General features: G+C 46.0%; 1 long non-coding RNA gene across 1 annotated transcript; it reads right to left on the bottom strand.

Moving 5' to 3' along the window:
• Nucleotides 1-20559: 20559 nt before the first annotated feature.
• Nucleotides 20560-23912, bottom strand: LOC121824677 (uncharacterized). Its single transcript, XR_006066600.2, has 2 exons — nt 21614-23912; nt 20560-21135 (listed from the first exon to the last, which is right to left on the bottom strand). It is a non-coding gene; the product is annotated as an uncharacterized LOC121824677 (long non-coding RNA).
• Between the last annotated feature and the right edge of the window lie 223 nt (nt 23913-24135).

The raw sequence follows: 24135 nt of genomic DNA, 5'->3' as shown, positions 1-24135 counted from the left end.
ATCTTAAGGAAGCATTTCCTTAATTGAAGTTCCCTCCTCTCAAATGACTTTAGCTTGTGTCAAGTTGATATAAAACTATCCAGCGCAGGTATAGATCTATCACTTTCCATCTTCCAATAGTTTTTGTCTTGCAAAACAATTGCAGGAGACCATTCCTCCACGGCCCTGCCTCCTCCCCTCCCCATTACACACACACTAACTGCTGGTTTGACTGGGGTGCCCTCATTGCTGTAGAGTTTATTGCTGTGTTTTCGCACCCCCAGTAGACAAGAAGGCAGGAAGGAATCTTGGTGCTGAGTGCAGGCAGGAGGGGGAAATGCAAGAAACTCGTTCTTGTACTTGGCACTAAGTGTTTGTCAGAACCATTGCAGGGGGAGAAATGAATCTGTCGCTAGCAGCATTTTCATTCCGGATGGCCCTAAACACGAGCAGCTGGGCTGAGATTGCCTCCGCAGTGTTCACAGGGGACATTTACAGCTGTCACATCTAAGCAAGTCTCGAAAACCATTTCTCAAAGGCAGGCTTATTTGAGACAAGCATCTGCTGACAAATGTTGAAAGAATAACAAAGCCCCTCTGTCCTGTGGGTGTCTTGACCTTCGTGTTTATTAATGTTCAACTTCTCCCCTCCCCTCTCAATTTCCAAACCTCTTCACCAGGCGGTGCTTAGAGCAACCTGCTGGAGACAAGTGAAACCGAACAGATTCCTATGCTTCTCTGCATGACCAAAGCCAACTCATTAAAAAGTTAGCACATCAATTGGCAGAAGGAGCAGGGAAGCATATTTGCTCAATTCTCCGGTGGACGGTGGCTACTCTTTAATTGAACCCAATTCAAACCCTGAACACTAAATCCCCTTATGATTAACTATGTCAGCCAAGAATACTGTGTGAGGGAATCTTTTTAAGGCACAGAAATTCCTTCACAGACAATGAAGATTTCCGAGTTGCCTGGACAGGAAGCTTGTAAAACCTCCCCTATACTGGCCTAAGTAAAGTTGGTCACTCTGGGTTTCTCCACCATTAAGATGGCGGAGATAGAAATTCAACTTTATATAGTAAGAGGAGCAAATAAGAAAACTGGTCTTTCCTAACAGTGGGGAGACGGAGGCAGGAGAATCACAAGTTCAAAGATAGCCTGGGCTGCATAGACTCCAAAAAGAAAAAAGAAAAAAAAAAGGTTGTGGGGAAGAAGGTTAGGGCTGGGTGTGTATCTCAGTTAACGGAGTGTTCACCTTGAATGCAGAAAGCACTGGATTCAATATCCATCCTTACGTAAAACCAAGTGCGGTGGCTCAGGTTAGTAATCCCAACACTCGGGAGACAGAAGCAGGAAGACCAGTAACTAACTCAACGTCATCCTCAGCTACATAGCAAGCTTGAGACCAGCCTGGGCTACAAAAGACCCTGTCTCAACAACCACAAACAGAAACGAAAAAAGAAAACTGGCTTTGTGCAAGGAAAAGAAAACAAAAGGACCGAGAAGTTATCCGAGCGCTAACACCTCTAATTAACAAGTAGCGGCTGTGTCCTAGGAAGAATTCTAGCCGGCCCCTGGGTCAGCTCAGCAAATGAGGGCCGAACGAAACTGTTGCTCCTGACCAGCGCGCGCGCACACGCACACACACACACACACACACACACACACACACACACACACACACACACACACGAGTCCAGACAGACTCGTTCCATAGTAGTCTTTCGTTCCAATACGGTATATTTTTAGGGATTACCTTTTAGTAGCTGTAACAAGCAATTTACACAATGAGTCCTTGACCTCTAGCTTGACCCCGACTGGACCTCTTAGTAGTAATATCTGTAATGATATGGCGTGTGGGAGGCCCTGGCTGGCCGGGCCAAGGTGACCCGCGGGTGACAGAAAAGTGCCATGCAGATGTGGCGGTGAGCTGCAGGGCATGGAAAGTCACTCACACCCCAGGCACTGCATCCACGTGGAAAGAGGGTTTATTAGAAAGATAGGAAAAGAGGGAGAGAGGAAGAGAGGAGGGAGAGAAAAGAGCGGAGGTGTGCACACTTCATGGCGGGGGAGGAAGGAAGGTGAGGAAAGAGCAAAAGGTGGAGTTTTCTTCTTAAAGGGACTGTAGGATGGCGTCGGGGGCATCCCTGAGGGGCGGGTCCCCAGAGGGGCGGGTCCCCCGAGGGGGCGGGTCCCCAGAGGGGCGGGTCCCCAGAGGGGCGGGTCCCCAGAGGGGCGGGTCCCCAGAGGGGCGGGTCCCCAGAGGGGGTCAGAATACTAACAGTATCTGTAATGGGACGCAAAGGAATTCAGTTAGGCCTCCAAAAGGCATGCAAAGAAACAGAAAGCTCCATATGAGTATTTGCCTCAGGCTATGGATAGTTTTCCTGTTTGCCATTAAAAAAGCAGACTTCTACCCTTTACTAACCCATCCTGTGCATGCAAACACTTCCCTGGCCTTTCTCCACAGCACAGATAAACAACACACATAAACAGGAGCACAAACTCAAACACCCATTCACGTCAGTTTGCTACATAAGAAGCAAGGAATTATTATCCATTAGCTCAACAACTTTGTCTTAAGTACTAGGTAGTGTTCCCCCAGAACGACAGAACAGTTACTAGCGGTTGGTATCTGATTGGGGTCTTTCTAGGTTCTTGGCCTCCAATATAAAGAAATGAAATAAAGGCTCTCACTGGTTACAAAGTAGCAGGGAAATTCGATTTTTTTTAAAGTGATACTACAGGCCAGAAGGGAATATACTGTTAAGAGGGACAGTGGACTGTGGAGGGGCCCCAAAACAGCTTGACCACACAGCAGCCATGACAGGCTTAGGGGCCTAGACACAGCTTCTGTGACAGGCAACACCCAGATGCAGGAAAAGACTTAAGCTGATACCACCCAGGGAGTCACCCAGGGATGAGGAAGTACCTGACATCCCAAACATTTCAACCAATTAGATAAGGTGACCAGATGTCCTTGAGTCTAGCACACACCTATTTTGATTTTATAGAGACCCCTGGACAATTGTCAGCCAATCAGGGTCCTGAACCCTGGAAATGCTCTCACCCCAACCTCTGCTATGATAAAATCTCTGACCCACCTGAGCTCAGGGCTCTCTGCTCTCACCCCTGAGTCGGACAGACAGAGGGACCAAGCTCGGAGCTTGAAGAGAATAAAGGCTTTTTGCTTTTACATGCGGGATTCGGTCTCTGTGGTGGTCTTTTGGGGGTCCCTGTGATCTGGGCATTACAGGACCACCCTGATCATGTATGAGGAGTTTTCTTCAATTGGATACAAGAGTAGGAGTTTGGTTGCAAATGGAGGTAACTTGGTGTGGTGGTTTGAAAGAAAGTGGCCCCCCAAAGGGAGTGGCACTAATGGGAGGTGTGGCCTTGTTGGAGTGGGTGTGGCCTTGTTGGAGTGGGTGTGGCCTTGTTAGAGTGGGTGTGGCCTTGTTGGAGTGGGTGTGGCCTTGTTGGAGTGGGTGTGGCCTTGTTGTTGGAGTGGGTGTGGCCTTGTTGGAGGAAGTGTGTCACTGGGAAGTCGGGTTTTGAGGTCTCATCTATGCTCAAGCCACGCCCGGTATTTTAGACCACTTCCGTTGCCGGTGAATCAAGATGTAAGAACTCTCAGCTCCTTCTCTAACATAATGTCTGCCAGAATGCTGCCTTGCTTCCCGCCATGATGATAATGGACTAAACCTCTGAGCTGTCAGTGAGCCACCACAAGTAAATGTTTTTCTTTATAAGAATTGCCATGGTCATGTTGTCTCTTCGTAGCAACAGAAACCCTAAGACACTTGGATAATTCTCTGTTTTGATTAACAGGCTTCAATCAGTAGGCCTCTGTTCACTATTGTTCCCATAATGCATCTGATTTTAATCATATACATGCCCAATTATAGGATGGACAATTAGGAATTCTCCCTGGAAAGTTCACTCAGAACACAGAGTTGGTCTTATTACACATTCACCCAGAACCTGTCTAGGCAAGGCCAGCCACTGCCTATAATTCCCAGTTGTGTTCCTGAATGTGTCTGGAGACAGGGTGGTGGTGTCAATGCTAAGATGCTAAATGAGGTAACTTTTCTCCATTGTTTAAATCTTGGTGCGTGTTGTGGGGTGTGGGGTGCGGGGTGCGAGGTACATTGTTCAAAGAAGGGTACCTGTGCAGAGTGCCTGCAGGTTAGGGGTCTTGGGCTGCCAAGTGAACTTTTAGAAGAAAGGTGTAGGTAGACCATGCCCATTGGAGTCCCAGGCTGCTAAACCACTCCCTAGGCTTTCCTGCCTTAGAACTAAAAGAATATAGAGATGAGGACTAAGAAAAGGTGTATGTAGATCATGCCCATGGGAGTCCCAGGCTGCTAAACCACTCCCTAGGCTTACCTGCCTTAGAACTAAGAGAATATAGAGGAGAGAGGGAAAACAGATTGATTAGGGAAATTGAGTCATGTGATGACAACTGCCTTTTGCAACCAGACAACAGAGTAACTGCTGCATAAAGCCTAGGGTCTGAAATCCCAAGAACGTGGACCCTGATGTCCAAGAGCAGTCAGTGTTCCCGCTCAGGAGAGAGAGACTGTGACCTTCTTTCAATTTTCTGTTCTCTTGGACTCTCGACGGCTTGAGTCTACCCACACTGAAGAGGGCAGCTGCTTCACTCTATGCAGTCATCCACACTCGCACCTTTCCTGGAAATACTCTCGTAGACACACCCAGAGAATTAACCACTCTGGCTCTGGAAACACTACCCACAGATACACCCGGAGGTGTGTTTCCATGGTGATTCTAAATCCTGTCAAGTTGAGGATGGAGATGAACCATCACCGTGGTCATGTATAACAGCTGATTTGAGCGGGTTCAAGAGTGGATGAAAGGACAGACCACTAGTCAAGATAACCCTTCTGAGATTGGCCGTAAGCAGAAGCAAAGAAAATAGGCAATAGTTACAGAAGAATATACTGTCAAGTACATATTTATCTCTCCCATCCATGGGGGAAAAAAAAGTCAGTGTGTTTACACTCCAATGAGAAATAGCCGATAAAAAGGCAAAGGTTGCTCATACAGAAGGACAAAGAAATTTATGAACAAAGTCTCCAGTGACCCCCAAAATTATTTGAATTGCAGTGTAGGAGTAATAGGTAGACTTTGGTCTGAAGACAGCTAGTATCCAGAGGAGGGAAGCAAGGGTATGTCAATCCAAATATAAGTTGATATATAGGGAAATACAGACATTTTCATATGTACAATTGTTTTTGTTCGTCTGCTTTTCTCAGGGAGATAAACTATGCCAGCTGAGGGAAGAGGGTTCCTCCTTGGAGGACAGAGAGGATGTAAAACATAGAGTGGGTTCTGGGCAGCCTAGTGGAAGTTGGTGATCACCTATGTACTCAGGCAGAAAGATGCTCAGAATCCGTTATCCCACAGCCTTTGTGGATCTAAGGTGAAACACCACAATTCTTAGAGAAATTCTATACAAGAGAAAAAAGGAAACTAAAATTTTTCATTCTCTACTTTGAAAAAAGATTTGTTTGCCGGGCGGTGGTGCCGCATGCCTTTAATCCCAGCACTCAGGAGGCAGAGGCAGGCAGATCTCTGTGAGTTCCAGGCCAGCCTGGTTTACAAAGCAAGTTCCAGGAAAAGAGCAAAGCTACACAGAGAAACCCTGTCCTGAAAAACCAAAAAAAAAAAAAAAAAAAAAAAAAAAGATTTGTTTGTTTTATTCTGTGTGTATGTGTCTGTGTGTGTGTGTGTATGTGTGTGTGTGTGTGTGTGTGTGTGTGTGTGTGTGTGCCACATTTGTATTTGTGCAGATGCCCATAGGAGCCAGCAAAGGACATCAGATCCCCCAAGCTGGAATTGCAGACCATCATGAGCTGCCCAACATGGGGCTGGGAAGCAAACTTGGATCCTCTCCAAGAGCAGCCAGCACTCTTAATTACTAAGCTGTCTCTCTGGCACTCTTATTTTCTACTTTCATGATTTCCAAATCATTTAATAATGATTGAATACAAACTCTGAAAAAAAAAAACTGTTAGAAAAGTGAATATACTTGTAAGGGTCTGGTTTTGTTTTGGTTTTGGTTTTGGTTTTGGTTTGTTTTTTGTAAGTTACTAAAACACTACCTAGCATGCAACTTGTAAGTGCGAAATAAACAATCTAAACATTGAATGGGTGCGCATGTATTTGTGTTACGCATACCGCAAAGTATCCTAGAGACATCTACTTTCTGGCCTCCAATAATAGGGCACCCCAGAAGTCTCAATGGAACTTTAAGCGCTAATAACTTTAAATAGATAAATGCTATAATCTTACCTCCCCCTAAAAAAATTCAGCTTTTGAGAGTTAAATTATTTAAACTTCTTGTTTATATAATTTTGTGGATTCAAAAAATAAATTCTTAATCCAAATGTTTTGTTTCAGTGTTTGACACCATGAATAAGGCCAGAGAAAATAAAATTAACAATTTATGATTTAAAACACAAATCTCAGAAAGTATGTAAGAGATGTGAATAATTCAACACTCGAATTATGGGCTTGTAATTTCTTGCCGTTTACACTTTGGAATCCTTCAGAACTTAAAATGACAGACACTAGGTTGTTTTTGAAGACTGAGCCACAGTGGAAAGGTTCTCTCAACCTCTGGTTCTTCCGGAGACTGTCCGATAAGTTTCCCTGAACATGCCTGAACCCTCTTGGGGTGCCTCCTCCTTATTCCCACTACTGCTCAGTGTTACCACAAGCAAAATCTTGACGATCTTAGCCTTGTGAGCTGGTCCTGTTGGAAATGCCACCCACCATCTCTATAGGACTCTGCTCTTAGGCGATGTGGGCCTGTTTGTCTGTGAGCACAGAGGTCCCGCCTCCCTGAGGTGCATGGCCCCGCCTCCCTGAGGTGCATGGCCCCTTGCAAGATCAGATTACATCTTGCAATTAGATTCTAGGGTCAGCCCTTTGCAATTAGAAAGGGTCTCACTCCACTGGAAACCTGAGAAAAAGATCTCTTCCTTGAGTAATGACACTTTCTTGGTAACAGCCCCCAGGACAGCAAACAGTGCCTGGGGACGGGTGTAGGTTTTGAACAGAAGCACAATTCTCTAATTAGTAACTCTATTATAACAGAGAGTCTTGCCCAAGGCTAGCTAAGCACAAAATCTTGTAACAGCATTTTTTTTTTTAAACTGAAAGTTTTATTCTGTTTCCTTTCACTTCCCACCAGGAAAATCACAGAACTGAAGAAAGGAGCATAGCAAAGGACAGAGGACGGAACAAAATGTGGCTGGATGAAGGGGACCCTTCGAAAGTGTGGTAGGAAAGCTCTAGACCAGCAGGGGAAGGCAGCTCAGTGCCCAGAATCCCCGGCAGCTTGGCCCCGCCACTCTTCCTGACTTCCCCCTCGGATTGACGATCAGGGCTGGCTCGGCACGGTTGAGTTGGACCAGTGGTGAGCACATTGAAACACCACGCATAGCTTCTTGCTGCTCTGTGAGCGATGCCAGCTGTCCCCTAAAAAAAAAAAAATGGAACTTTTAGAGAACATCAGATTCTTTAAAAAAAAAAAAAAAAAAAAACAAGCAACTTGCGGAGCTGTTAAGAACTCTTGCTACTCTTGCAGAAGACCCAGGCTCGGCTCCCAGCACCCACGTTGGTTCACAACCCTCTCTGTAACTCTTCTTCCAGCCTCCTTAATCACCAGGCACACACATGGTACACATATGTACATGCACGCAAAACACTAATCTACATAAAATGAGAATAAGTGAGTCTTTTTTTTTCCTTGCACAGTTGAGGAGTGGCGGCCTGCTTGTGTGGCCAGGGAAGACTGCGCGCGGACCTTGTAATTTTCCTCTCTAGTGAGGAGAATCGTTTCCAATTGCCTGCCATGCCTTGGAAGTAAACAGTGGCAATTGCAATATAAATAAAACAGTTCTAAAACGTTATCAGAAAATGAAACATTAGTGGGAATTTTTCAAAGTAGATTGTTTGGTGGGGGCGGGGGGGGGGGGGGCAAAGGGAAAAACTCTGAGCATTTAAATAAGGCACTTAAAAAGCATGCTTATAATGTTTTATAACTGAAGTTTTGAAACATAGAAAGCCAAGGGTGTGTGTGTGTGTGTGTGAGGGCGGGGGGAGAGGGGCAGTGACATCCTGGCTCCCTCTGTCTCTATTCTCTTCCCACCTACTGATTTTGTTTATGTGTTTCATGAACTCCAGGAATATATTTTTGTTTTAGTTTCACTTATTTATTGGTGTGTAAGAGTGCGTGTGTAGCCGGGCGGTGGTGGCGCACGCCTTTAATCCCAGCACTTGGGAGGCAGAGCCAGGCGGATCTCTTGTGAGTTCGAGGCCAGCCTGGGCTACCAAGTGAGCTCTAGGAAAGGCGCAAAACTACGCAGAGAAACCCTGTCTCGAAAAACCAAAAAAAAAAAAAAAAAAAAAAAAAACCAAAAAAGAGTGCGTGTGTACATCCGCATTCGCACGGAGGCCAAAAGAAGGTGACGGTGTCCCTCCTCTACCGCTCTCCACCTCGTCTTTTGAGACGAGATCTCTGCCTGAACCCGGGCCTTAGGGTTCCGTGACTAGGCTGGCAGACAGCACCCCACTGGTGGTGTTCTCTCTGCTCTCTCGCTCAGAGATGGGGTTGCAGGCACGCACAGGTAAGGCTTACTGTGGGGTACTGAGATCCGAACCCCAGTCTCTGTGACTGTGCAGCAAAAGCTCTTCTTATGCGCTGAGTCATCTCTCTAACCTTGAGTTCTAGGAATATATTCTTTCATTCAAAAGTGCTTGAGAGTGTATCATTAAAGATCACTAATTCGTTTTCTTAATATAGCCAGAATATCTATACACACAACACATACAAGAACAAAAAACATTTAATGCCAAGAATCTCAAATAATTGTCTTGGATGGAGCTCTGACTCCCAATTTTCCCCTTTTCATTTATGGCATCTATGTCTTAATTATCTTAAAATTCTTGTCATTTGTTAAAGGCACTAATTCATTTGTCCCTAGGATTTCAACAGTCTGTTACTGATATCTTAAAACCCATTGCTGTTTAATAGAACTATCCCACAGTTCTTATAAAAAGTCAACAGAATTCCTAACTGCATTCTAAATACTTATTCTCACACTCACAGATAACTGCGTCTCTGACCCCCCTCATCAAAGAAAATTGTATATACAACAGACAGAGGCCATTACAGAAAAACCATAACTCATCACAGTGCAGAGAAAAACTGATCATCTACAACAGCTACATCTACAACACATCTACCCTAGGACTCAGGGAACGTCAAGGAAGAAGAGGAGGCAGACAGCTAAACAATCTGTGAGACTGTCTCCTAAAGTGACAGGGAAGGGTCACTCATATGCTTCAACAATATGGCTGCCTGAGCAAGTACAGCAGACAACAGACATGTTAACCTGAGGAGGGGAAACGGGGAAACTCGTGGAGCCCAACCCAGAAATGGGCAACTAAGGGATGCTGAGGGCAGAGAAATAGTCTTCCCCTGGATGAGCTCCCTAGGGGTCAGCCTTGAAATAATATACATACAAGCAACACTAAACTGAATCAGCAGGTTGTATTTATAGGCGTGTGTGTGTGTGTGTGTGTGTGTGTGTGTGTGTGTGTGTGTAAAACAAATAAAAGAGGCTATGAATTTGAGAGGGAGCAGGAAGAGGAGACACAGGAGGGCCTAGAGGAGGAAAAGGAGAAAAATTATGTGATTGTATTTTAATTTTGAAAAATCACCACTTAAATTTGTTTTTCTGTTTTGTTTCTTTGAGATGGGTTCCTGGAACTCACTCTGTAGTAGACTAGGCTGGCCTGGAACTCACCGAGATCCACCTGCCACTGCCTCCTGAGTGCTGAGATTAAAGGCACACATCTGGTCCATTTTAAAATTTTAAGAAGAATTGCTAGTTAGTTTTAATGGGTTTTTTTTTTCTTAGAGCCCTCCATTTGAACAGAAGGCACAGTAATGCAATCTTAGTAGGTTTAACAATGTTTCTCTGTTAAATCTATCCAACAGTTTTATCTAGTGAAATATTCTATACCTGTCCTGTCCAGTATGATCATGTGCAGCTACCAAGCTCTTGAAATATCACTACTGAGGCTGGGAATCTAAATATCTTGTTTTGCTTCCTTTTTGTTCTCTTTATTTTATATAGCTGCATGTAAGCACGTGGTGCCTGATTAGACTGCTCAGTTCCAATTAGGAATGCCACTAAGTTTCTTTGATCTGTTCCCTTGGAGAATTGGGGTCTGTTCTTCCCTCTCTCAGCCTAGATGATGCACTTGTGACCATGAGAAATATTACATAAAAACATTATGGCTGTGATACAACTTCCAGGTCTAATTCATAAATGTCCTTTCAACTTTACCGACGTTTTTCCAGGTGGCTTCTGTGGATGTTTATCCCAGGGAACGCTAACTATAGGAAGTCCAGACATGCTCAGAGTGCCACACTGGAAAAGTCACACAGAAAGGCCAGGGACACTTCCACCTCATCCCCAGTAAGTCACCCGGCTTATAAACCAAGTCCACAGGGATCCCCCAAACCAGCCCTTCAGCCAGATTGAGTGTATCAATATATGGATGGACAGAACAAAATAATGTTCGGCCATTCCATACTCAACTTCCCATTGAGCAGAATTCATAAGAATGAATGATTGTTCTTCAATGCCATGAAGTTAGTAGTATGGTTTGATACATGTAGCTTGATTTTTTCGCCTTGCCCACAGTCAGGACAAATCTCTGTCTCCCGCCAGTCCCACAGCCGCTCAGACCCAACCAAATAAACACAGACACTTATATTGCTTGCAAACTGTATGGCCGTGGCAGGCCTCTTGCCAACTGTCCTTATCTTGCTGACTGTGCTTTTATCTTAAATTGATCCATTTCCATACATCTATACCTTGCCATGTGGCTGGTGGCTTACTGGCGTCTTCACATGCTGCTGGTCATGGCGGCGGCTGCAGCCTCTCTGGTCATGGCGGCGGCTGCAGCCTCTCTGGTCATGGCGGCGGCTGCAGCGTCTCCTTCTGCCTTTCTGTCCTTTTATATCTCCTCTCTGTTAGTCCCACCTATCTTTCCTGCCTAGCCACGGCCGATCAGGTTTTATTTATCAACCAATCAGAGCAACTTGACATACAGACCATCCCCCAGCACAGCCAAGTGCAGACCATCTCAAACACCTGCACTCAGGCCCATGGTCCTAATCATCCTCTATACGGACCTGCTGGGTAACGCCACAAAGAACCCAAGAAGGGCTCCCACAGGACATACAGAACATCCCACAGCAGATACACACTGCTGACAGGGCAAACCTTGGCACCTGGGACTGAGATGCAATAGCAGCAACTCTAATAATAATAAAGCATGTGGTGTTGACACTGAGAATAACCATTGGAAAGAAACTCAAAAACCCTTGAGGTGCTTGATGAAGGCTGAGTGAATCCTTTCTGCACTATATAGATATACATAGTAACACATATTCTTGGCTTATATCCCTGAAGATATAAATTCAATAAATCTGAGGTGAGATTTGAGTATAGATTTAAAACAAATCACCTGAATTGGATAATAGTTAAAAATTATTCATTAAATCCTAGTCAGCCATAATCCATAAACAATTTAATGAGAGGTTTAAAATGCAAAGAAATATACAGACAAAAATAATCATTGCAACATAATTTATAATAAAAATTACAGCGAAAGATCTAAATATTCAGTAACAGGTAATTGGTTTAAAATATGGTGAAAACTTGTTAGAATAACAAGCAACCAACAAAATAATTTCTCTAGGAAGCAATTATGTAGACAATTATTACTAATGATATTAAATATCTGAAATACATATGAACTGATGACAACTATTAAAAAATATACAGAGGAAAAATACAATTGAAGAAAATACAACAAAATATTAGCATACTTTCTGGTTGTCCTAGTTTATGTTCCAACCCTATGATAAACACGGTGACTAAAAGCAACTTGGGGAGAAAAGGATTTCTTTGCCTTACAGGTTGCAGTTCATCACAGAAGGAAATCAGGGTAGAAACTCAAACCAGGAACCTGGGTGGAGGAATGCTGCTTACTGGCTTCTTCTCCATGGCTTGCTTGCTCAACTACCTTTTCATACAATCCAGAACACCCTGCCAAGGGGTGGCATCACCCACAGTGGGCTGGACCCTCCCATGTAAACCATGAATCAAGAAAATGCCCCCAAGACTTGCTCACAGACAAAACTGATGGAGGCACTTCCTTAGTTGATATTGCCTCTTTCCAGATAACTCTAGTTTGTGTCTTAAAAAAAAAAAAAACACCTAACCAACACAATGTCCAAGTGGTAAGAATAGTAATTTTTGTTTTTGTTATTTTTCATTTCACTCTGCATGGCATATGTTTTAAATTAAAAAAAAAAACAAAACAGAAAAGCTCTGACTCCTGACTATCTGAAGTCCTTCCCTACCCCAGGGTCATCCACTACCAGGAGAGATGATGGTCAGACTTTTGTTCCATCTTCTACCATCCTCTGTGGGGAACTTTCTGGCTAGGGAGACTTCAGCTTCTCCTGTGTTCTCAACTCTGCTTGACATTAGACCAAGATCCATGTATTGTGGGAGTTTCTAAAGGTCGGCTTCTTGACTGACCTGGTTTCTCTCTTGGGAAGCTACAGAGCCCCCATAACAACACACATTACGTTCAAAAGTTTGACCCACATCACTCGCAGCCAAAACTGACGGGTGGGGGGGGGGATTCACGAGGCCTGAAGCTTTTAGACTTTGCAGGGTGGCCTCTCTCAGAAATTAGAGGACCGCATTCACCTGCAGAAGACCGGAAGTTCAGAGGAACCAGAGGACAAGAGGAATGCCCTCACCTCCCTACCCTCCACATAAGCAACGGCTGCACAGTTGCCCCCTGGCATGTCCCAGAACAAAATGAAGGCTCCGCGTGGTCTCAATTCCCTTGATTCTTCCCAGTGTCACTGACCCACCAGACTGGCTCAGCAGGGAACAGTGGCTATGCAGAGCTGGTGAGGTTGTGGTGAGGCCTGTGGAGTCTGAAGCAGAGCTGCCTCCTGCTTGCTTAGAGGTCGGGGGAGGGGGACTGCAGGCCGCGAGCTCCAGGCATGCTCCTTACAAACAGTCTGGTGAAAATCACTTCTCCCCTTGTTTGGAAGAGCCTGCCAAGGCCCAAAGTCGGGATCATAAATATTAAGCTGCCTTCCAAAGAGAAGGTGAAAGCTGTGTTGTGCTGAAGCCTAACCCTGTCACCTGGGTGTGGGTAGCCCTCCCCAGACACATGGGTGGAAACTCAGTCACCGGGAGAACATTTATGAAAGCGGCCTCAGAGAGCTGCCTTGCCACTTTCAACCACAGTCCGGAATTTCCCAACTGCCAGCACTATTGCTTAGGAGATGCCCAGGCTAAATTTTATGACAGCAGCCTGAGAGACTAAAATAGCTAGATTTGCGCCTCCTGAGTTTTCTTTTGACCGTCGGCCTGCAACTCATTCTTTCCTTAGTGATCAAACCAAGAAGGGGCTGTTGTGTGATATTTTGTTTGTGTTCTGGCCAATAAAGCTTTCTTGGGACTCTGAGGGTGAAGCTACCCACTAGTTAACCATAGAGGTCTGGAGGTCTGTACAGACAGGAGACAGGAAGTGATACGGGGTGGGGCAGAAACATGCTCTCATCCCTTTTGGTCAGAGGACTCAGAGACGTAGGAAGTGGCCGTGGCTGCTCCCTTGCTTCTATGATCTTTCAGCTTTCACCCCATATCTGACTCTTAGTTTTTATTGATAAGATTAGGATTACGCTTCAAGGGACCTTCAGAAGAATTCTACCCACCGGCTTGCACGAGATACAGTATCTCTCTTTAACATGGGGCATCTCCAGCACGTGACCTGGAAACAACACTAGCCCTTCTAGCCAATGCAGATGGTGCTGCCATTGTGACCACAGATAGAGGAGCACTCTCCAAGGACCTTCAGGAAGTGGCCTTTCGTTTGGTGTCGGTGGAGAAGAGAAGTCTCACAGTGCTCAGTGTTTCCTGAAAGCTGTCAATTTATGTCTGTTGTGTGACTGTTCAACCTTCACCAGAGGAGGGGCATTCAGACAAAGTCTCACGTAGCCCAGGCTTATGTAGCTGAGGCTTACCTCAAATCAGGTCCAAGGAAATGGAAGAGCTCACCAGCATTTACCAGAATGTCCGAGTTAACTCATTCAACTAAATACCTAACCACAAACCCATGACACTCATCTAAACAGGGGCAGGTATTACTGTCACGTTGAAAGCTGCTTCAACCAGACCACTTTCTGTGGAGGCTGGAGCGCCAGGCTTCCTTCCAAGCTCAGAGTGATTGAAGGAGTGAACGTGGTTCCCCAATAACAAGAGGGAGAACGGTCAAGAAACAGTAAGCCTTACCTTTGCTTTCCTTGTAAGATCCATCCTTAAATCCTGGGGCTGCCTGAGAATTGAGAATTGTGAGCCCTCACAGAGCCAGGGCTGGCTGACTGGGGAGCTGGAAGCTAAGTGGGAAAGACACAGGGATGGAGGCCCTGTGAGGATGGGTGTCCACTGAGGACCCATCTAAAACGGCCTCTGACTCTATATGTAGACAAGTTCCACACACTATTGTAATAGAGATTATATATCTTCATGTAGGGGGAAGTTTTCCTGTGTCCCACCCAGCCCTGCAGTTGCTAGGTCCCAAGTAAGCACACAGAGACTTATATTACTTAGAAACTGTATGGCCTACGGGTCAGGATTCTTGTTATCTAGCTCTTATAACTTAACTCAACCCATTTCTATTCATCTATATGTTGCCACGTGGCTGTGGCGTTACTGGTGGTCTGCAGGCATCTTGTTGCTCCTTGGGTGGTAGGCTGTTGTCTCCTCCACTCCGCCTTTCTTCTCTCTCTCTCTCTCTCTCTCTCTCTCTCTCTCTCTCTCTCTCTCTCTCTCTCTCTCTCTCGGATTTCCCACCTGGCTCTAACTTGACTCGCCATAGCCCAGAGCAGCTTCTTTATTAGCCAATCATAGCAACACACATTCACAGCATACAGAAAGACATCCCACAGCACTTCCCCTTTTCTGTCTAATCAAAAAGGAAGGTTTTAACTTTAACCTAGTAAAATATCATATCACGGTGAGAAATCACTGTACACTTAGACATGAAGGCGAGCTCTTTACTTAAACACATGGTCAGCTGGGGCTAATGCCAAAATAACAGCCGATCCTGAGCAGATTTTTACTATTATATCACCTTAGGCTTATGCATTTTATATACACCGTCATCCTTAAATCTCCTTTGGGTCTTGGCCCCAGGTTATACTTTGAACAATTTAAACAGAAACAGGAAGACTACAAGTCTCCTGGGGCAAATGGGAGGTTTACCCAGCAATCATACTGCCAGAATTATTTCTTAAGCACACCAGTGTTGTTCTTTTCAAATAGTTATTACCCGGGGTCATCTTGCACATCTAGCAGGATTGTGCTTTTCTCCAGGAGAGAATTGGCAGGCCAGGATTTAGGATCAGTTGTGACTCTACACTGCCCGCTTGAGCTGCCTGTTAGGGGCATATTCTTCTGGGATGGGCCTAATGGCTGGCCAATCATGGTGAACAAGCCTTTACTGATCCTAGCATCATAAATTTCACTTGTCTCTAACAGGCCCGGTTAGCATGCTACTTATCCATAGGGTGCTTTGGAGGCAGAGCCCCCTTAGCTAAATTCTACTGTGTGTGATTTAATGCCTCCTAGGCAATTCTAAGATCAATTCTATAACTTTTGAGTTTCTTCTACATCACTATTCCTGTCATCTTTTTGGAATACAGATCTACAGAAGAGCAAGTCACAGGGAGGTGTTCATGATGGTCAAAGCACCGAGTGTCGTGAATGCCATCACGGTGACACTCCTGGGTGTTCCTGAGATGGCCTCTTTCCTCAGGCAAGCTTTTGAAGCCAACCTGAGGACACAGAAGCAAAGTGTGGTGGCTTTGAGAGCCTGTGGCTTCCGTCTGGAAGCAACCCACCCCGTGACAACAAACCCCGCCTCTTGGTTCAGTTCAGGCCCCCTTCTCCCAGGCTTCTTCCTCATGTCCCACAGTTTGCTTCCACGGAGCCTGGTTCAAGCACTGACTTCCTGGTAGCCTGCACCTTACCACCAGGTAGGTATACTCTGACACTGGAAAACACCAGCTGAAAAGCTACATAATGAATCACCACAAACTAGAAGGCTTACAACATCTCGGTTTCCGGGGCTTGGAAGGCCTCTTGCAAGTAACTAGGCTCCTTGCTCAGGGTGCCACAAAGCTGAAGTTGGCTCAGTCAGGTAAATGGCTGGGTCCTGTCCCTTGCGGCTGAGGGACCAAGATCATATTTTCTGGCTAGATATTGACTTAGGACTTGATTAAGCTCCCAGAGAGGGCTCTCAAATTCTAGCCACATCAGTCCCTCAATGCAGTACACAGGGTGGCTTTTGCTGCTTCCAGGCCATGGAGGAACTTTTGCTGTGAACTTCTTTCTTTCTTTCTTCTCCTTCTTCTTCTTCTTCTTCTTCTTCTTCTTCTTCTTCTTCTTCTTCTTCTTCTTCTCCTCCTCCTCCTCCTCCTCCTCCTCCTCCTCCTCCTCCTCCTCCTTCCTCCTCCTCCTCCTCCTCCTCCTCCTCTTCTTCTTCTTCTTCTTGGACTCATCTGACTAGGCCAAACCCAGTTATAATAGGATAATCACCTTGTGTCAATAGTGTAACATCATCACCAGAAGTGAAACACCATAATCATTGGTCTGGCCTGTACTAAAGAGAAAGAAACGGCACAGGTGTCTGCACCAAGAAGCCACCCCACAGTTCCATTTACCACAAAATGCAGTTTAAATTTTTTTTAAGATTCTGCTTCTTTTTCTGTTATGTGTATGAGTGATTTGCCTGAATGCATGTGTGTTTACCATATGCATGCCTAGTATTCATAGAGACAAGAAGGGGGTGTTGGACCCCCTAAAACTGGAGTTGTAAGTGGTTTTGAGCCACCATGTTGGTGCTGAGAACTGAACCCATGTCCTCTGCAAGAACAGCAAACATGCTCGGCCACTGAGCCAGATCTCCAATCACCATGAAATAGCAAGTTTATACACCTTGGACAGAGTCTCATAGATTTGCCCAATCTTAAGTAGCTGGGTTAAAAACAAAGCAAGAAACTATAAATGTTACTCACTGTGGAAAAGGGAACGAAGACTCAACTTTCAGCCTGGTCTTGGCTCTCTCTTTGCCTTGAAGATCACCAGCAGTCACCTTGCTGTAGAGAACTCACATTCATAAGATCCTAATGACCCAAGTGTCCCCTGGCCATTCGACCTGTGAACTCAGTGCTGGCATGGAGCTAAACGGCCCATTTCTCTCCTAAAATGATGGGCTAAATCTGGTGCAGACTGGGTGCACAGGTAGAGAACATGGAAGTCCTTCAGGGAACATGCTGTGGGGTGGACGGAGGGCTGACCCAGCACCTCAGGGAACAGTTTCCTCATCAGTTACCTGCCAAATCCCAGGGGCACCCAAACAAAAAGATGGTGTCCATTCCAGGTTAGTCAGGTGGGGGGCTCAAATAAATGTGTGTACCCCTGTATGTAGAGACCCAAGGACAATCTCAAGTTTGTTCCTCAGGCTCTGTCTACATGTCATCCTTGTTGATGTTGTTTTAATGTTAATGACTGGAAGCTTGCAGAGTAGGCTAGGCTGGATGACCAACAACCCCCCCCCCCCCCAGATCTATTTCTTCTCCCCAGGCTGAAAGATTACAATTACATGCTACCACACTCAACTTTTTTACGTGGGCATAGAGGACTGAACTCAAGTCCCCATGCTGATAAGGCAAGTATTTTACCAATGGAGCTGTTTCTCCGGCCCCTTCTACTTAGTTTTGATGGTTCTTGCATTTTCCATGCATGGGAATACACAGAGTGTTCTCTTCCATGCTTCCTCCCCATGTAAATGATTTTGATTTCTCCATGTTCTTGCCTGTTGGTGGCTGTGTGTGTGTGTGTGAGCACTCAAGTGGTTGAAAATGTTCCCAACTTTTGCCTATTACAGATAAACCTGTTGGGAACATTTTGGTAGACTTTCAGTGTCCATAAGTTTTCATTCTTGAGAGTAAACATAGAAATAAAACTGTGGAGTTGGCATGGGCATATGTTTAGCTTCATGACACTGAGTGAACTTGTCCCACAGCATTGTTTGAGGCCTAGGAGAATCCCAAGAGCTTTATGCCTCTGCTGACACTTTGCAGACCTGATCCATCTGCAAAGACAGCTCACTGTGGTTTTAGTTTCTCATTTCCCCACTGAAAAATGACATTTGGGGGAGGGGGGGGGATTTCAAATGTTCTTACTAGATAACATGCAGGGCATCCCTTGTAAAGAAATGTGCAAATCTTGAACACACTCTACTGAGTGGCTTGGAATTTTGTATTGAGTGGTAAGACCTTCATGTATTCTACACACTGATCATTTGCTAAATATTTTGTTCTTGGTGGATGTTTAGGATTTGCTTTTGAAACAAGGTCTCACTATGCAGCCAAAGCTGACCTCAAACTTACTATGTAGTCTAGGCTGACCACATACTCACAGCAATCCCCTTGCCTCAGTATTCCAGGTGCTGAGTTTGTAAGTATGAGCCACCACATCCAGTTCAGATGTCTCTGGAAAATGTTTTCCCAGCCTCTGCCTTATCAGTTCATTTCTTTAATTTCCAAGAGGAGTTTGACTTCTACTCCTAATCTTGTTCAGTTTTTAATGAAGAGGTTTCAATGTCAATAGTATTGTTTTCAAGAAAAATATTATATCTTCAGAAATCTTTCACATTATTCACAGCATCTATTATACTTTTTAATCGCTATCATTTTGTTTTTGTTGAAAGGTGACAAGATCTGGCTCAAAGCCTTGCTCAGAAGTTAGGAGCACTCACTGCTGAATCAGTGGACTGCAGTTCAGATCCCTCCCACCCACATCACATGGCCTTCAAATGTCTAACGTCCAGCTCCCAGGGATCTGATGCTTTGGTGGACACCCACACACACATGTAAATACACACCAATGCACACGTGTACACACAAAAAAAATAAAAATAAAAAATAAAAATAAAAATCCAAAAATGTATAGTGGCTATATTCATCATGGTATTCACCCACCTCTTAGCCCAACTAAGTCTTCCCTGTCCTAGGCTTCTGGGTCACACACTGTCACGCCACATATACTGCTTCTCACATTGCCACAGGGTTTCTAACATGTCCCAGTGACTGTGGGGGTTTTGTTTAGCTTTGTTTTAGGGGGCAGCAGTTGGTCTTGCACCTAGGGCCTCATGACTCCCCTCGCTCACTTAATAAAGGACTCCGTTGATGGGTTTCTAAAGCACTAGCCAATGATGGTAAATTTGATCTCTTTCTGCCAAGCCTTGAGGCTTTAAATCCCAGTCCGGAATGACTCGCCCACTCCACGGGGCTCCCTGCCTGAGTCCCACTCATAGTGACCTTCCTTCCTTCCTGGACTTTTCACACACCATTTCCTTGGCTTGAAAACAGTCCTTTTCCACCTGGCTGCTTCCTCTTCCTTCTTTAAGATGCAGCTGGAGCTACCTATAGCCTCACTTACGTTTTAGAACCTCCTTAATGACTCCCATTAGCCTGATGCTGACCTTTCCAGTTGTAACTTTGAGTCTCTTCATCCATCTTCCCCACTACATTGGAAGTTCCTCTGAGAAAGAGTTAACGTTCTGCTTTGTGGCACAAGGGCCTCACACAGTCTGTTATTGTAGGGGCCATAACAGAATCAACACCCAATCAAATACGTAGAGCTGAGGAGGGCAGGGTCTACAGTTCTCTCTCCCACCTTAAGCGAGCTCGCCGTTGTGAAGGATCTCAGGTAGATTGCACTGCCAGAAACCAGGTCCAGGAGTGACTCAGCGGGATACCAAGGTCAGCCCTGTCTGGTTACAACTATAATGCCCACAGTTTGATGTTTATGGTGGACAGAGGCTAGAGTGAGTCTTCTTCCTAATGGGCCCTAATCTGGGCATTCCCGTGAAGAGGGCATTTTCTGAGTTTTAAGCAGCACAGTAAGAACAATAATACATAAGAGTGTTTTCAGTCACTACAGAACAGGTGCTGGCTTGACCATCCTTTGTGCTTCCAGATGCTCAGTTTATCCCTTCTGAATGACATCACGAGATGCGGGAGTTGTTTGCTCCTTCGGCCTAAGTGTGTTCACATGGGAAAACTCACCCTCAGTGTGATACTACCAAGAGATGAGCTTCCACTGGGTTATTAACTCACGGATCCCCCACAAATGGGGTCAGGACCTTTCTTAAAGGGCTTACCGCTCTTATGGCAATGAACACATCCTCAGACCCACCCATCCTTTCTGCATCTAAGGACATCAAAAGGGTGTCGTTAATGAGTAGCGGCTCCTCAACAAGACACTGAACCCACTAGTTCCTTGATCTATACCTGGGCTCTATGTCCCTGTTATTTATAAACTCCCCTCATCTTAGGTATTTCATTATAGCAACACAGATTGAAGCAGGCTTTAAGTCCAACTTGTTTTTAATAAGTCACACACAAAAAGAGATGTTAAAACATTTTAAGGGAGAAATATCAAGAACCGTTTCCAGCACACATCTGGTGCAATGCCACCTGCAGAGATATTGGAGAAATTGGAAAGGAGATTAAAAAAAAAAAAAAAAAAAGAGCAAGACCACATTGTCCTGCCTCTGCATCCTCCAGCCTTGTGTCCATCTAGTTTCAAATCCCTTACTTCTAAAGTTCAGAAGGGAAGTCAGGAAGTGGAGTTTCTTAAGGACATAAAACTGATCTTCTTCTTGATGGAGCAAGGTTTTGTGGGGAGAACAGTCACTCTGGTTCTTAAAATGAGCTTCCACGTCTTAATTTTGCAGAGATCTTGCAGCAGGCAACAGAGATGGGGTGGTGTGCCTACACATCTGACTTCAACAAAGATATAGCACTGGCCAAACCTGTGTATGCCAGAGCTGGGGTCGTCTCGCCAAAGGTTCGGGGGCACCTGTCAACACAGGTGACTTTGCCGTGGTGCCGTCTCTTCAGACACTGGAGGAGATACCGTAGCTCGTTGACCAGGTATTTTCACTGAGGCAAAAAAAAAAAAAAAATTAGCCACACCACACTAAACAGTAAGTAGCCTTGTCCCCTGTGACCATAATCAAAATGCTTTGGCCACAAGCTCCCCCAGGAGCTCAGGACAACAGAGCTCATGGGGAGAGGTACCCCCAAGCAGGAGTCCCATGGTGTCTCCTGCTGTGCCACCGGCGCTTCGGCCACATGGGCCACGCGCTCCGCCTGTGTGAGAGAATGTAAGGGCCTACAAGCACAGAAGTGGTCCTGGCCTTTGTTGACATCTGTGCATGAGCTCTGGTCAGGGATGTCCCTTGTGCTCAGACTGGAGGCGTGAGAAGTATCTGGCTACAACAGAGAAGGCTGAGCCCTCCCACCTCCCCCAGAGTGTTCCAGCCAGAGGTTTACCAGGACCTCTGACAGAAGGTGAGAAGTCTCCCCCCCACCCCCCCACCTCCACCCCCGCCCCGGGCCCATATGGTGCTGGCGGTACCCGGTAGTGAAACAGGATGCGCCCTGCTAGGATAGGTCCCGCCTAATTTGAACACAAGAAAACACAACATTGCCACTTGGCTCTTGTGTCTTCTCAGTGATGCTGGCCGCTTGCTGTAGCAACAAGTTTTCTTCGCTCATGGCTAGGAGTACAGGCAGGAAGGAGAATGATGACCCCCAAGGACAGAGGGGCTCTTACAGATATCAGAATCAAAGAGCCACGGGCCGGCAAGGTTATGGTGCTAAAGTCTGTGTTCCTTCACTAAGGCACCAAAATGGTCCCGGCATAAAGCTGGGGGCTGTGGACCCTGTGGGTACAAGTTAGCTAACAGCGGTGTGCAAAGATGATAAACTACAGTCCTCAGTACTGAGCTTCTGGTGGTGGTGGCTCCCATGCTGAAAGTATTAGCTTCACCAATGGGGGGGGGGGGGAATTGATAAGGTAAATGCAATGGCAAGATGAATGGTTGTTGACAGGCATACGACAGCGCTTTGCCGGCGGCACTGAGCGGCTGGGATGTGGCGAAGGTTGAATTAGAACCCGCTGCTGGACCTGTCAAAGCAGGGGCTCCAAACAGAGGCTCGAGCCCCACCTCTCCATCATCAAAGGAAGTTTAAGGGTCGGGGTATTTAGGCCACCGAACTACTGTGCAGCCAAGGTGGTAGAGACACCACGATAAAAAAAAAATGCTGCCTCGAGGGCCGGGGGGTTCTTGGGATCAAGCTGATCCGTGGACAGTGTGAAGAGGCGCCACAGTAAGCAGAAAACCAACAACAATAGATCGAGGAGGCACAGGAGGCACATCGATGCCATCGGCTTCATCGAAGGCAGGCTTGGGTGTGGAGGTGCCAGCCGCACGTTAGAGCTGTCGAGGGACAGGAACGGGTCAGCCAGGAAACACGGAAGTAGTGAGGAAAGTAGGTCCCACTACTGTCCATTAAGGATCTCAAGCCGAGGCTGGGCTGCGGCTCCTGGCCCAGAGGAAGATGCAGAAGAAACCGTGCTACAAATCCAAGAGGATGGTGAAGCCTGAGACCGTTGCAAAGGATCCCCTCCGCAGAACCGTGGTTCGGGGCATATGGGAGGGAGTCACAACACTGAAGCCCGCAAACACCTGTGCTCCCCATTTGTGCCAGCTCCTCAGCAGTAACAGGTTTGCTCCAAAGAGGCAGACGTCAAATGCGCTGACCATGTGCAGAAGACACAGTTTCTCAATGCAGTTCGATTCTGGCTCCTCTGTCCCGCCCCCAGCCCCACCCCCAGCTGCAGCCCAGGTCCCGTGCTGGCCTTGTGCTGCAACAGAGAGATTATAGCCAGATGCATCTCAGGTTCTGCATCTACCATCACGCACAGAGTTATCTCCAAGCACAGAAATGGTAGAGCACCTACAGTGGCCACAGATATGTCCTAGTCATGTAGGCCTGGGTTCCCTGATGCAAAAATGGAAAGGAGGGACTGTACAACACACACAAGTCTGGTTCTGGTCCCTCCGGCTGACAGCTGGGTGCTGGCATGGAATTACCTGAGACGTGACCATGGGCAGGGACAAAAGTCACTCAGAGCTCATCTCCTCTACACAGTACTGACACTTCCAAAAGGGTCAGAGGGGCCTTCCCAAGAAAAGCGTCTCTTTGGCCAGGCTTCAAGAGCAAAATCTGGGGACAGAAGTCAGTGAAACCATAGTCCCAAAGCAGGCTGGGAAACAGGCCTTGCGCACACGCTGGCTGGCTGGCTGGCTCCAGTAGCGGCTGTGACTGCAGTGGTAATGGTGTTCTGGCGGGCCAAGTCATTGGGGGAAAAAAAGTGTCTAGAGTGTGGTTCAGTATGAAAAGGAGGGAAGAATTCACATACACGGGTGCAGGTGACTCCGCTACGCAAGAAGCAGGCTATCTGGAAAGCATTGGGGTGCTGGAAGCATGAGAGGGTCAATAGCAGGAGACATTGCAGCTTTAACTGAGCAACAGGAGTTCAGAAGCTTCAAGATTTTTCCATTGGTATTACTGAGAAGACCAGCAAAAGTCGACTTAAAAAATCTAATCCAAGGTCAGCTCGAATTAAAACAACAACAACAAAAAAAAAAAAAAAAAAAAAAAAAAAAAAAAAAAAAAAAAAAAAAAAAAACCAAAAAAACAAAACAAAACAAACAAAAAAATGAGAAGAAAAGTGCACTTCACTGTGCTTTCCTTCTCTGGGTCAAGGGGCAGACAAGACCAAGGACAGGTCAGCCAAGTCAGTGACTGAAAGCATTTCAGTAGCCAAGATCTAGGGGAGACAGAACCGGCAGAACCTGCCACAGCAGTCTGACATAGCTTTTGGTCTTCTAGGACACTACTGAGTGGTTTGCTCTCAGCCGTCTCCCCACTCGGGTCCTTGATGGGCATTATGAAGGAAGTCAACAAGGGCCCCAACAATGTGAGAGGGAAGATCAGCTCTACCCACAACAGTGGAATCGCTGTAGCATTGGCAACTCATGCAACGATGACTCCGGTCCCAGCGTGGGAAAGCGTCCCTCCGGGTTAAGC

The sequence above is a fragment of the Peromyscus maniculatus genome, chromosome 21, assembly GCF_049852395.1.
Source record: "Peromyscus maniculatus bairdii isolate BWxNUB_F1_BW_parent chromosome 21, HU_Pman_BW_mat_3.1, whole genome shotgun sequence".
In the NCBI taxonomy this organism is placed as follows: Eukaryota; Metazoa; Chordata; class Mammalia; order Rodentia; family Cricetidae; genus Peromyscus; species Peromyscus maniculatus.
Note: the sequence above shows the minus strand (reverse complement) of the source record. Positions and strands in the feature narration are given on the sequence as shown.